The following is a 14,190-nucleotide window of genomic DNA, read 5'->3' on the forward strand; positions in this document are numbered from 1 at the left end:
GCTGTAGGAGCTCCACCCTCCTTGGAAGACTGGCGGTGGTGAGAACAATTAATAGCATCACCTGCTGTGAGAAACCCTGTGGGATCTCAGTCGAAACGCCTACAGATCGCAGTGATTTCAAAATACTCACACACTCAGTATTTATGTCGATACTTTGAAATAATCTGGGAAGCAGTGTAAATGAATACACTGGCTCTGACATGAACAGAAGTGGGACTGTAAGTCTGTTTGTAATTTCAAAGTCCCTATTAGCACTAAGATACAATTAAAAAAAAAACACCCTTCCATCTATTGATGGATTAGGGCCTGTAAAATAAGAACATAAACGTACAAAACTCCCCGACACTTGCGGCCATCATCATCAGTACATCTAAACCAATATACAGTAAGTGACTTACAATGTTAAACTAACTACAATTAGGGGTAATTTTGAAATTTAAGGTAAGTAGCTCGCTCAAGCGTACTATACCTGGAGGTGAGATCCGAACCTGTGACCTTTGGGTCCAAAAGGTCCAGAGCCTGTGCTGACAAGTCATGAGGTTGGGTACATTGAGACAGGATGCCTGTTCATCTTGGCGTAACACTAATTTATTCAAGATGCACGAAAATCAAAACATCTAAAATTAAATGCAATAAAAATAAATTATCGCACAAAAATGAAGTACGGATTATTCATTGCTTCATTACATTCACAAGTCCGGTGTTTGTCAGCTTCGGACCGCTTTCGGTTTCTGAGATCTAAGAAACTTGCACAGTTTCACTTACAATTAATAAAAGCTTCGAGAGACGTTCCTTGACGTATATACAAATTAGGTTCTGCAAGCATCTCAGATATACGTAGCTACAATAAATAAAAATACTTTATAAGATTCTTAAAGTTTTTATTGACTGTGAACTTGACTGAAAATAAAAATACACGATGTTCCCAAACTCTCAATTAATGCCAACTCAATAATGCGCAGCGTTCCTCACTTTGTTATCGGTTACCATTGGCAAAGACAAAACACGAGCTGTAAACACCGAAGGGGAGCTGAATCACGGCGTTCGCACTCTGATTCTGAGTACGTTTTACCGCCAACTAATAGCTGAGATGCAGGTTGCGTAAAAATCTGAGAACGATGCAGAAAACAATGAAAAGCAAAGTGGAAAATGATTGTAAATTTGCACCTCGAACGTTCGTAACGCGAGACTGCCTCATTTCAGTCTATCGGAGAAACTAACCATAAATGTGCAAATTTATCTCGGAAAACTAATGAATCTGGACAGGAGATCTCTGCCCTTCCTGGTGTCCCTCTGCTCCAAGACGACTTCAGACGCCACCTATAATCCGCTTTTTCTCCCCCCCAACTAACCTCCGTTCCTAAATCCTAATCTGATTGCTACTCGAAAGCTGTCCGCATCTCAAAGGCCAGGCCAGGCTCAGCAGGTTTCTGCCAGGTGTCCCTTAGGTGGCCCAGAAGCTGGGAAAACAGCGATCCCTGGGATGTCCAATGTCCCCGCACGTTGCATTCTGGGAAATGCGAAGTCACTTGGAAGACTCTTTGGCCAAGTCTACGGTTGACCCTACGGTGCAGTGCTACGGCTCTGGGAGGTCAAGAACTGAGCTTTCGAACCAGCGATCTCCCGCTCGTGCTCAAGGCAGTGCTTCGTTGCGTGTGAATGTTCAATAGTTCCAGGGTCCCAACACCACGCATGATTCAGAGCGAGCATCTCATCATCTTTGTCACAAAAGCATGGACACTTTCCCAGATTTTTCCCAGACTTCTCTGTAAATAAGTCCTGGTCTGCAGCACGGTGTGATGCATGTGGGAAGCAGTTGGCCGTCTTGCTGTATGACAAAGCGGAGAACATGCCAAGCCTCAGATGCCTCTTCAGGTAAAGAGAGAACGTGACAGGAGCAGAAGACACCACGGACAAAGGGGGAAGGGGCTCGTCTTAGGGAATGCTATGAGCCGTGTGGAGCTGCCTTCCTCCAAATGCTCTGGTTTCAGCCCAAAGACGTGTGTGTCAGGTGGACTTGTGGCTCTGAACTCCCTACAGTGTGTGTTTAAGTAACTGACACTGCTTGTGATGGAGTGACCCTCGTATATAGACACCCCTCGACTTACGCAAATACACCGTTCTTCAACCCCTCACGTAAGTCGAAATGTACGCATGTCGGAATCACCCTCCGTTACAGAGCCAAACCCTCTCAAAAAAATCACACAATAATTCTCCAGTAAATGTCGGACATATTAAAGACTGTAAGAAGACATAGGCCTAATCATTGAAATTAATGTTTACATTTCTATAAAGCAGAAATTTAGTTAGAAAAATAGACGACTGCATATAGTACGTGTACGGTATCGTACTCTGCGTGTTTACCTTATATCTGGTATGCTGGCACACAAGAGGGTGCTGTTATTGTGTAATTTATCATTTTTCCATTTCCGTTTATTGCACCTTGACGTTTCTTCATTATTTATTGCCGTTTTCATGCTAGCTGTTCCTTTCACGCACTCCTTCATACGTGCAGCATCCTTCACTATCGTATTTATAGTCCGTACGGCTAAACCTGGTTCCCGTTCTATACGCAATAATCTTTGCCCGCTTTCATACTTCCTTATTATTTTCGATTTTATCTCCGAACCGACTGCTTGCGAGACGGTTCTCGTTTTCCTTCAAGCGTACCAGGCATTGTGAACAACAAAAAAGGGTCGAAAATATGAGAAGAAACACTACACGAATGACAGGAGATGTGTTCACAGCTCAAAACATGAAGAAACTGAGAAGATGGAGCTTCCTGCCTTGCCTGGTTACACAGACTTGCGCTTAACGTATCAGATGTTCTGCGTATAATAAAAGCGCTAGCCGTAAATAATGTGTATGCCGGGATTTTTTTTTTTTTTACGTAAATCTGGATTTCCGTAAGCAGAATTTACGTACAGTAAGTAGGGGGGTGTCCGCATACCCCGTATACCCTGGCTCATGCCCCGTGCTTCTGGTGTGGGCTCTGGGCCACCACGACCTTCCATTTGTTTATTGACAACCCATAAAAATAGAAAATAGCTTTTATGGGTTTTTATCAAAATTGCTCATTTTCAAAAATTTTCGAAAAACTACACGGGACATTGCTCAGTTAACAGCACCAGAAGACTCGATATTACATTTTCCATTTTTCTGTTTTTAGTTCTAAATAAATATCGAGAATTTATTTCCACAGTAAATTCGTCCATGTCTTAATCAATTAATTACCTAATTCCATTTTTTAAACTAATTAGAAATGCAGTGCTTTCATTACATGCACTACCTTAGTTGTGAGACTTATCAGGGCAGGTTTATAATGTCTTTAAGAACGGTTTTGAGGCTAAATGGGTGTATATATGTGGAAGTGTAAGCTTATTGCAGCATTTTTTTTTTTTAATACGAACAGAAAGAAAGCAATTTACATATGAATATATGTGAAATATACAGTGGCGCTTGAGAATATGTGAACCCTATAGGGATGGCCATTATTCTTTTAAATATTTTAATATTAAAAAACTACTCATAAAATCTAAATGTTATGTTAAAATAAATGCATACATATATATATGAACATGAAAACAATCTTATAAAATCTAAATTTTAAATCTTAAAATTTTAAAATGAATAAATCACTATGATTTACACCCCTGATTCTACTTACCTACTTGGTTTAGAACCAGTGCAACTTGGGCTTCACTTATTTTTCCACCTGCACTACTTGCGTGTTTCTCCTACACACATGATTTCCTCTACAGCAACATATGGACCATATTGGTCGTTACACACCTATTACGTCGCGCGAGAAATATTAATTCTCATTAAATGACCGTATCATGGTAAAAGTAAGGGACACAAGGTATGCACGTACTTTCAGAAAGCACTGTACTGTAGAACACGCTCTCTGAGTCCGCAAAAGCTTTTGCCAAAATAAAAAGTACAAGAATATGTGTGACGAATTCCGCCAGAAAAAAAAGCTCTGACTACCCCATAAAAAGCATGCAACTTAAATATGCCTTCTGAACATGTATCATCACTAATTCAGCCAAAGCTGGAGCTCTATGCTGGCTTTTTTTTTATTTTTTGGTTTAACAAGTATCGTTTCCGAAGCACGAAGACACCACAACACCTCTCGCTGACGTGGCGGCGACGGTTATCTGATCAAATTCATAAGAGAGGCGATAAATAAATAACCGCTGTCACAAGCAGGCCCGACGGTGCGCCGATGATGCAACGCTCAGCTCGTTTCCAAGGCCGAAAGCGGTGCGGCGCACAGGATCAGCGTGTACCTGCTATTCCGAACTCCCACCAGCACCATGGTAAACGACCTCCTTTAACCACTCCGTGCTATTAAACGCATCCAGCACGGCCCGTCGTCGCTGGCGACGGCCAACGGTACCGCAGCCAAACAACTTCTACAGCTCCCTAAGCATGAGATACACCACAAATGCTATCAGACGGGGGAATCTACAAAACTATTTATGAGACACTCAGGAAACGCAAATAAGACATCAAAATTAAGGTTTATTATTATTATTATTATTATTATTATTATTATTAAAAAAGGAAAAATTCAAGAACTCACAATACAAGACCATTAATGCAGAACAACCGAGCCTCGCCAGGGGGAAGTGAACAAAAATAGTAAATTATTAAATAAAATTATTTAAATAATATAATAAAATGTTTCTATATTATTAAACATATAAAATAAGAAAGAAAATTATTTAAAATTATTTGGTAAAACAAAATAAATTACGAGACACTCTAATAACCAAGAACATTACATCAAAAGCTTGAAAACATCACAGTAATTTACAGTCTTAATAGCCATCTTATTATTGCAGTCCTCAATAGACTTTATGTACCGTTTAAATTCTCCAAGAAAAACAAAAGGGGTATGATGTTTGGCTAAGAGGATTAATAAACTGATGATTTATGCCTGCTTCTCTGTGCTCCTCTCCACATGTAGGAATCCAAACAGTGCATATTCATAAAGCAAAGCAAAATCCTTACACGCTTTATCAATAATGAAATTATGGACATCGCTCTGCAGCTCTTTAGCGTAAGAGCATCGCCAGAAAAGGTGAGGCACAGTCTCTGGGTGCGTGTTACGAAAAGTCCGATTTACATCGATCCCATCCTCGAACGCTCCGAACGTCAAGACGAAAGTGCGCGTTTCATTTTAACACACCCTTGCTCAGGGAAGTGGGAGTGTCACGGGTGGCTGGCGTTATCATGAGGCACTTGGCCTGGCAAAGGGGTGTATTATTATTCTTATTATTATTAGTAGTAGTATTATTATAATAATACCTACCGCCATGTCTCGTACCTTGGACCAGTGCAACACGCAAATAGGAACGGTGTGGACGAAGACATTAGCTGAGCACCTCCCTGAGCTGTGCACATGGTACCTATATTTGGATATATATCTTTTTTTTTTTTTTTTTTTTTAATTTACTGATCTCAATCAGTGTTTCACTTTGTTAGGAAAAGAGCTGAGTGTAAAAACAGGAAAAACCATAATATAGGGGCAGCTGGATGCGTGGCGGGTAGGACAGTTAGAGGTTGCGGGTTCGAATCTCACCTACTGATCTAACATCCCTGAGCAAGGTACTTACCCTAATTGCTCCGTTAAAATTACTCGGCTGTATGAATTAGTAAGTTGCTTAACGCTACAAGTGTTTTTGGAGAAAAACAACAGCAAGATGATTAAATGTAGGCGACATGGGCCTGACCTGCAGAATAAGCCCGGCTTCAGACCCCCCCCCTTAACACGTCTCAGGTGAGCTCACACACCTGAGCTCTTGGGGTTAAAGGTCAGCTCAGGGAGCTTTCACACCCCTTACACTTCATTTGTCAGTGTGCGAGAACTCGATCACTGCGAAAACAGTGCTGGTGTGTCTCTAAAAACAATCAGGGGAAATGGGAATGGATTAACTGATTGGTGGAATCATCGATTGATTGATTGACTGATTAAATAATCAATCAATAACTCCATCCATCCACCCATCCATCATGTTTCCACGCCAGCGTGCGTCACGTGTCCTTCCTCACGAGACTTTATTAATAAACTCGTCTCCGTCCGCACCCCTGCCGGAGGTGTAGGGACAAGCACTTTTCTGCGCGCATCCAGCTCCCCGTCACTTCAGCCGCATGATTACTCTGCTTCCAAAACTAACTAAGAAACAAACAAACAAGAGGCACGTGAGAAGTTGATACACAGGAGACGCTGTGCGAGACGTTCGCGCGCAGTCAGTCGGCTCGCGTGAACGGGTGCGAATCGGGTGATGGGGGCTCTCGCAGGATTTGTGTGAGATACGCACACACACACACACACACACACACTGTGGGTCGGAGAGCAACAGCTCAAAAGAGACAGTACTGCATTCGATGAGAGTGTATCCAGACACAACGCAACGCAACGGCACACACACGGCATCCGACACGGCACTGATCCATATACAACCTGGAGAGGTGCAGCCAGTGGCCGGAGCGCCGCTGCTGATGATGCTGATGCTGCGGATGCTGCGGATGCTGCGGAGCGAGAGGCGCTACTCGGCTGCGAGCGCGGGGAAGGCGCTCCGCGCGTTCCTGCTCGTGTAACTCCTGAGCTCGCGACTGGCTGCGCCTCCTGTGCAAGTCACCAAAGTGTGTCTGCGCGCGCACGCACACACACACACACACACACACACACACACACGCACACTTATCTGAATGCAGAACACAAGCTGCAGATTAACTGTAGCCTCAATCTCCACAGCTAGTGCCGCACACTGGCGGGCTCTCCTGTCTGTGCTTAAAATGTGTACACACACACACACACACACACACACACACACACACACACACACACCAACCAAGTGTTCAGTACCGTTGTATAAGGGGGGGCTGCTCTGGGTGGAAGCGTCAGCCAAGCAACTTGTATGCAAAGTATCTATGCAAGTAGATAAATAAAATTAAAAGTTTTTGTTTGTTTGTTTGTTAATTTAATTTAATTGCAATCTTACATTTTAATGGGAGATGTCCCCCACAGTGGACTAGGGCTGAAGCAGTAATGCAAAAAAGTGTCACTTAAAGGGCATAGAATATCTTTATTTTACACTATATTATTATTGGAGAGATGGAAAAATCAGTGTCAGTGAGTCCCCTGGAGGGAGATGCCAAAGGAAAAGTGAGAATGTAGCTCTAACAATTACTTGTTAGTGCTACTGCCTTTGGATGTAAAGGTCGCGGGTTTGAATCTCACCTCCGGCTGTAGTACCCTTGAGCAAGACACTTACCCTAAAAGTGCTCCAGTAAAAATTACCCAGCTGTATTAGTGGGTAAATAATTGTAAGTAACTTAACACTGTAAATGACTCTGGAGATAAGTGTCAGCTACTGGAGTAAAGCAAAGTGACCAACTCTCCCAGGCTATGGGCCACAAGCCTTGGCCTGGTGACCCCCCCCCCCCGATGTACCCTCCAGGTGTCACCTTTGCTCCACTCCTGCTACAGAAGCACACCTTGTGCTGGGACCGTCCCGGAAGACCGAAACATGGTAAAAGAGACCCCACGCATGGACTGAGACCTTGGGGCTGGTGAGAATGAGGACACCGAGGGCCCTTGAGAGCATGACTATTTAGGATATGGACCCTAACAACTGCAACTCCGTGCCGCTAACACCCCCCCCCCCGAAAAGCCCCATACGGATGCGGGTTCGAATCAGTCCCATCTCTGCTTATTTGGTAAACAAGCACAGTCCGCGTTAAGAGCGGCGTTTCGGATACCTTTGAAGACACCAGAAGCTGCACGCAGAGCCGGTTTACCTCTCGGAGCAGAGGCAACAATCAGATAAGCGCGAGCTGACATCACGCACACGTACAGTGTCCCTTGACCTGGCGCTAATTATAATAAGATTGATATGAAACATGAAAAGTAAGAACACCAGGTTGTTAAAAACCCTGTATTTACCTTTACCTCCCAAATAGATTTCTATCATTAGAGTCAGTAATATACTATATTCTGCAACCTCTTCTGAGATGCGAATGCTGCACATCAAACAGAACTTTTTTCATAATTTCATACAGTTAAAAAAGAAACCAAAACCCGGCGCAGGGACCCGGACGCAGTAGCGGTTAAGGGGCTTAACGTGTTACTGGAAAGGCTGCAGATTTAAATAATCACAAAGTCCTAATGGGGATATGTGAGAGTCAGTGGTGCACCCTTGATCATTTTCATTATCAGTAATAATAACAATAAAAATAAATCTGTTCTCTGCATATAATGCATTACTCTCCTCTACCTGAACTCCCTGTAGTTTTACTATGGTCCACCATCAAGGGTTTGGTATTAATAGGGTATAATACTACTACTAATAATAATAATAATAATAACAACAATAATAATAACTCAAGCAACTCTCCAAGGTTAGGGTTACCAGAGCTGGAAATACCAAATATGCAAATCCCTATTTTATATTTTTAATTCATCTGTACATTTCCCTTGAACTAGAAGCTACAGCAAGTGCAAAATACAGCCGTTTGCAGGAAAAAATAAATTCACAGTGGGAGAGATTAGGCTGAGATTTCTATACACACATTTTGTGTGTGTGTGTGTGTGTATATATATAGATATAGATATCTCCGCACAGCCTTGGCCAGGAGCTGTGCGGCGATGCAGTGAGCAGGTGGCGCGATAACACATCCACCCGTTTGCTCCATGGATGCGAGGCGAGCTGCTGCACCCACACACTTCGACGCGCGCGCCTCTCCGTCGCGGGGACGAGGCACGTGACCGGAGACGGGCGGCTGCGGGGACGGGCCTCGCCGCAGAAGCGAAACACACTTTCTGCGTGGAAAACGCACCCGTCGCACGGTCGCCGCGCTCCTGCGCCAATGAGCTCGTGTCATTAACACCATTTCAATTTGTCAGCCCCTGTGCACCATGGGGGTTCGCTTCTCCGGTCACTGTGAACATCCTGCACCGCCCTCCCCGCTGTAAAAACACACATTCTCACACTCATCTCACTCAAAGAGATGTGTGGCACCGAGATAGATAGGGTGCAATAATAAAACAATACGGACAAATTTCAATAAAAATCAGGCAATTCTAAGGTAAATTAATAAAATAATAAAGTACTAATGCAGAAATATTTTACATTTATGTATTTATCTACATTCTTTCCTCCATAGTGGCTAATTTTAAGATTATATTTTACCCATTTACAGAGCAGGGTATTTTTTTTATTAATATTATTAGTTACATTTATCTGACACTTTCCTCCAAAACCACTTATAATGTAAAGTTATTTGCAGCTATTTACCCATTTGTACCACGGGCTAATGTTCAGTGGAGTAATTTGGGGTAAGTACATTGTTCAAGGGAACTACAGCTAGAAGTGGGATTTGAACCCATGACCTTTGGGTTTGAAGACAGAAGCTCTAACTACACACAGCTGCCATATGTAAATGGTACTTAATTCTCTCTCTACCCCCCCTCGGGCCACATGGTGATCGGCCTCATGACCGCAAGTGCTTCGGAAATGGCTGCGGGGGGTAATCTTATAACGTGGTGGACTTTCTCAGCTGATGTGTGTGTATCCAGGGTGACTTGCATAACACTGCTGAAGCCATGAGGTTCCATGACGGTGGTCCGGAGGGGCTTAGGGTTGAGGTTGCTGCACTGAGATGTTGCTGTTACTTTTTATTCTTTTCCAGACCTCATTTTTGGGCTCTTTTACACCTCTGACCAGTGTGGTCCTGTAGCCTCACACCCTTTCCTTCAGGACCAGTAAGTGAGGACAATAAACGGGACAGCTGGCAGTATAGTGGTTCCAGCTGCTGCTTTTGGACCTAAAGGTCGCAGGTTCATATCCCACCTCCAGCTGTAGTACCCTTGAGCAAGGTACTTACCCTAAATTATTCTAGTAAATTACCCAGCTATATAAATGGGTAAATAACTGTAAGTAGATTAACACTGAAAATCTCTTTGGAGAAAAGAATCACTTAAATATATAATTAAATGTATGTATTTGGGGTGGTGTGCAGTAGCACAGTGGGTTGGACCAGGTCTTGCTCTCCAGTGGGTCTGGGGTTTGAGTCCTGCTTGGGGTGCCTTGCGATGGACTGCTGTCCCATCCTGGGTGTGTCCCCTCTCACCCTATGTTGCCGGGTTAGGCTCTGGCTCCCCCCGTGTGTGTATCTGTCTAACATATATAACACACACACACATTTTCTAAACCGCTTATCCCATACAGGGTCACGGGGAACCGGAGCCTAACCCAGCAACTCAGGGCGTAAGGCCGGAGGGGGAGGGGACACACCCAGGATGGGACGCCAGTCCGTCGCAAGGCACTCCGAGTGAGACTCGAACCCCAGACCTACCAGAAAGCAGGACCTGGTCCAACCCACTGCGCCACCGCATCCCCCTCATACATATCTAACATAGAGATGCAAGTCCTTTAAGTGACACTTTTTTTTTTTTTCCTCATTCCTCCTCCTCCACGTCTCACAGTTTCTCACGCAATACCAGGATGGTCGCTCACTGCGTTCCAACAAGTCGTCTCACACGCTGTCCGTATCTCGTGGACGGTGGGCCGGGATCTACGTGCACTACGGTATTTCCAGTTTTCACATTCTAAGTTATGCACCGTACACTTAGTAAAGTGTGGGTTTCCTCCCAAAGGCACGTGAGCAGCGGTGGACTGGGGACCCTGAACCGCTCCTCCGAAACAGCCTGCAACCTCAGGCCGAAGGCCCTAGAGTCCAGCAGTGCTTGAATGCTGCCCCCTAAGGGCCAACTCCTGCTATGACATCACACGCTGACCTGCTACTCATGGGGGGGTCTCCGTACCTTGATTTTGAGCAGCAGCGGGAGAGCGCGCTTACTGAAATTTACTGAACAACTTGAGTTTTTGAAATAAAGGAGTAGATAAGAATGGAACAGAAGAGAATAAAGCTTGGGGTGTCCTCTAACATCATCGCTCAAAATCTTACATACAACAGGGGCTTCGCGCACCCAAGGCCTTCATTCCTTATTTCATATTGACATTTATTCATCTACCTGATGCTTTCCTCCAAAGAGGCTTAGGATGTGAAACTGTTTACTCTTATTTACCTATTTATAGAGCTGGGTAATTTCTCTGGAGCAATTTAGGGTACCTCGCTCAAGGGTACTTCAGCTGGAAGTGGGATTCAAACCTGCAACCTTTTGGTCCAACAGCAGGAGCTCTAGCTACTATGTCACCAACTGCCACATCACAACTTATCGCTTAAAAGAAATAAATAAAAAAAAGCACAACATTAACTCATTCAGCTGAAGGGTAATAAAGCTGATGGTGGGATTCAAACCTGCAACCTTTTGGGTTCAAACGTACCACATCTAAGAACAACACTATCAGCTGCCTCACTGCTGTTTCCTTGCGGGTCTGGTGGAAGAATCCCGAACTGAAGACTCCAGGACGGTAAAAGACCACACCGAAGTCTCTTCCAAGGTCCAGCTACAGAAGCGGGACGCAAGAGGCTGCTGGGATTGGTGACGGTGCATCGGGGGCTCGCAGCTCACTAGGCTGCTTACATAAGGAGTGCGGCGGGTCCCACGTGGTGATCGCACCCTTGTGTTTGCCAGCGTCTCTGGAGCTGCCCCCACCCCACGCAAACCCGCTCTCCAGCCGAGGGATCTCCGCTGCCAAACACCCGCTCGTTCAGCAGCGTGTGAAGTTGATGCTGCGTCGCTTGCTGGCGCTCCCCCCACACACACCTCAGTGGCAGAAAGTTATTCTTCATTATAATAGTTACTATTAATTATTAAGGGCAGCACAGTGGTGCAGCGGGCAGGTCGTGCATAGTCTGTATGGAAGTTCTCCCCATGTCTCTGTGGGTCTCCTACAGGCGCTCTGGTTTCCTCCCACAGTCCAAGGACATGCAGTTCAGGTGAACTGGTGACACTCACTTGCCTGTTGTGTGTGAAGTGAGTGACTAAGTGTCGGGGGGGGGAGGGCTACCTTGACATGGACTGCTGCCCCAGCCACATTGCCCCCCACCCCAAAGACAACCAACCATTGTCAACAACCGCTTTTCCCGGGGGGGGGTCACGGCGAGCAGGGGCCTAAACCAGCAGCACGGGAAGGTGACAAACCCAGGATGGGATGCCAGTCCATCGCAAGGCATCCCAAGCAGGGCTCGAACCCCAGACCAACCACACAGCAGGCACTGGCCAAACCCACAGTCCCCCCGCACCCTCATGCCCCCATTCCCCCGCAAAGCAATTAGTGAAAATTAATTAAATGAAAAATTGCTAATGATTCACCCCTCAGACACCTACAGGTGGAGAGAAAGGATGGGGGGGTGCGAGTCTGAACCTGAACCTTTCACCCCATTGTTACCACGGCACAGCTCTCCATGCAGTTTTGTACAATATAAAGAAGTGAACTTCAACGGAGCACCAGGCAGGCATCTCCATCCACCTCTCACGTCACCCGCGCTGCAAACTCCCGGACAGCAGGTGGCGTGGTGGTAAAAGCTGCCGCATTACACTCGAAGGACTGCTGTAGGACCTTTGTCCAAGGTACTTGTGCTGAACTGGTATGGTAAAAATTACCCACCTGTATAAATGAGTAAATCGGAGCAAGAAGCTTATTGCCGCTTGTCGTTTCGGTGAAAAGCATCAACTAAACGAATGAAGAATAATAAAGTAACAAAGAGCTGATCCAATAAAGGGTTTCTCTACATCATAACACCCCTGCAGTCCACGTACTTCTCCGCCACGGAGAGCAGGTGGTGCAGCAATGGGAAGCACCTGGGTTCCAAGCTCCACTCGTGCTTTGGATTTTTTTTGATCGCCGTACCCTCACTGAATTAATACAGTAAAAAATACCCTGCCGTATAAACGGTACACCTTTTTAAAGTGGCGCAGGGAACACACGTGGCGGATAAATAAATAAAAGTAACGGTGTCACTAAAAGTCACATGATGCATTTGGACCAAGATGCTGGGAGTTCTACACCACTTACCACCTTCTCTACAGATGCATTACGTACATTAACTGTTATTGCCATGAAGTTAAGCGCACACATTTTACATTCTAATGCGCTGAAATTTGCTTTCTAATTTTCTTATTCTACATGCAATGTTACATTTGTTCGTTGAACTGACACTTTTCTCTAAAGCAACTTACAATGTTAATCTACTTATAATTATTTACAGGTGGACGACTTTACTGGTGAGAACCTTTAACAATGGTACGACAGCCAGAGGTGAGATTTGAACCTACAACCTTTGGGTCTAAAGGCAGCAACTCTAACCCCTACGCTACCATATATCCCTTGAAAGAACTTGGATCAGAACTTTTCACGCCCCAATCACACTTCACTGAGGAAGTCTGGAGCAGGTGCCAGAAAAGGGTGCGAACTAAACTCATCTTACATTGGCTTTGTTTCTACATCGCATGAAGCACTCGCACTTTACCGGGATCACTATGCAAATCTAACGCATGAATCATGTTCTATCTAATCTGAGTCATTTACATTTTTCCGATGGTTTTTTTCCCCCCAAAGACTCGCAATAATCTACTCATTTATACAGCTGAGCAATTTAGGGTAAGTACCTGACTCAGGGGTACTGTACAGGGAGGTGGGATTCAAACCTGCGACCATTGAGTCGAAACACAACAACTCGAACCACTACCCTACCAGCAGATCACATCCCATTCCATCACCACATTTAATAGACAGCTGGTAATACAGTGGGTGAGCTGCTGCCTTTGCACCTGAAGGTTACAGGTTTGAATCCCACTTCTGGCTCTACAAACCCTGAGCAAAATATTTACCTAAAATTACATTTATTCATTCATTTATTCCCAGCTGGATAAACAGCTGTAACCTTAATGTTGTAAGTTGCTTTGGAAGAAAGTGCCAGATAAGTGTAACTGTATTAATATTTATTTAATGGGCACTTTTCTGCAGTGACTTGCGATTTTAATGTACCACCGTTTACTATTATTCACGTGTTTTCACAGCTTGGTAATTTTTACTGTCTCAGTTTAGGGTAAGTACCTTGTTCAATGGTATTGTCAATGGTATAAGTATATACCTTATCCAGCTGTATAAATGGGGTAAATAATTGTAACCTTAACATCGTAAGATGCTTTGGAGAAAAGTGTCCGCTAAATAAATGTAAATTTAATAGTCAGAATTACAGACCCGTAGA

General features: G+C 44.5%; 1 protein-coding gene across 8 annotated transcripts in view; it reads right to left on the reverse strand.

The window, feature by feature from the left end:
- LOC108941080 (diacylglycerol kinase zeta-like) overlaps window positions 1-14,190 on the reverse strand; it is a 131,077-nt gene that overhangs the window by 71,928 nt on the left and 44,959 nt on the right. For 3 of the 8 annotated variants that reach the window (XM_018763539.2, XM_018763540.2, XM_018763537.2), the window contains exon 1: window positions 6,473-6,801. The exons of 4 other annotated variants lie outside the window; for them this stretch is intronic. The gene's annotated coding sequence lies outside the window, so the exon portion shown is untranslated. Of the gene's footprint in view, window positions 1-6,472; window positions 6,803-14,190 lie in introns of those variants that run through there. One more of the 8 variants, XM_018763541.2, reaches the window with a different exon arrangement.

This window comes from Scleropages formosus, chromosome 11 (assembly GCF_900964775.1).
Source record: "Scleropages formosus chromosome 11, fSclFor1.1, whole genome shotgun sequence".
NCBI classification, from domain to species: Eukaryota; Metazoa; Chordata; class Actinopteri; order Osteoglossiformes; family Osteoglossidae; genus Scleropages; species Scleropages formosus.